Consider the following 1378-nt stretch of genomic DNA (forward strand, 5'->3'; position numbering starts at 1 on the left):
TTAGAAAAGAGTTCATGCTTCTTTCTAAACATTCTTGGATTGGTGTGGCTGCTTTGAAACTCTTAATTTCTTCAGCTATTAAAAAAACCAACAAGACTACCTTGGATGTATTTGATTCTGTTCCATAATTTGCTATATACAGTGGAAGTGACAAATAGATTTAAGGGACTAGATCTGGTAGACAGACTGCCTGATAACTATGGATGGAGGTTCGTGACATTGTACAGGAGACAGGGATCAAGACCATCCCCAAGAAAAGAAATGCAAAAAAAGCAAAATGGCTGTCTGGGGAGGCCTTACAAATAGCTGTGAAAAGAAGAGAAGCGAAAAGCAAAGGATAAAAGGAAGGATATACCCATTTGAATGCCGAGTTCCAAAGAATGGCAAGGAGAGATAAGAAAGCCTTCCTCAGCTATCAATGCAAAGAAATAGAGGAAAACATAAGAATGGGAAAGACTAGAGATCTCTTCAAGAAAATTAAGATATACCAAGGGAACATCTTATGCAAAGATGGGCTCAATAAAGGACAGAAATGGTAGGGACCTAACAGAAGCAGAAGATATTAAGAAGAGGTGGCAAGAATACACAGAAGAACTGTACAAAAAAGATCTTCATGACCCAGATGATCACGATGGTGTGATCACTCACCTAGAGCCAGACATCCTGGAATGTGAAATCAGGTGGGCCTTAGAAAGCATCACTATGAACAAAGCTAGTGGAGGTGATGGAATTCCAGTTGAGCTATTTCAAATCCTGAAAGATGATGCTGTGAAAGTGCTGCACTCAATATGCCAGCAAATTTGGAAAACTCAGCAGTGGCCACAGGACTGGAAAAGGTCAGTTTTCATTCCAATCCCAAAGAAAGGCAATGCCAAAGAATGCTCAAACTACCACACAATTGCACTCATCTTACACGCTAGTAAAGTAATGCTCAAAATTCTCCAAGCCAGGCTTCAGCAATATATGAACTGTGAACTTCCAGATGTTCAAGCTGGTTTTAGAAAAGTCAGAGGAACCAGAGATCAAATTGCCAACATCCGCTGGATCATCAAAAAAGCAAGAGAGTTCCAGAAAAACATCTATTTCTGCTTTATTGACTATGCCAAAGCCTTTGACTGTGTGGATCACAAACTGTGGAAAATTCTGAAAGAGATGGGAATACCAGACCACCTGACCTGCCCCTTGAGAAACCTGTATGCAGGTCAGGAAGCAACAGTTAGAACTGGACATGGAACAACAGACTGGTTCCAAATAGTCAAAGGAGTACATCAAGGCTGTACACTGTCACCCTGCTTATTTAACTTCTATGCAGAGTACATCATGAGAAACGCTGGGCTGGAGGAAGCACAAGCTGGAATCAAGATTGCCGGGAGAAATA

The sequence above is a fragment of the Bos indicus x Bos taurus genome, chromosome 10 (assembly GCF_003369695.1).
Source record: "Bos indicus x Bos taurus breed Angus x Brahman F1 hybrid chromosome 10, Bos_hybrid_MaternalHap_v2.0, whole genome shotgun sequence".
NCBI lineage: Eukaryota > Metazoa > Chordata > Mammalia > Artiodactyla > Bovidae > Bos > Bos indicus x Bos taurus.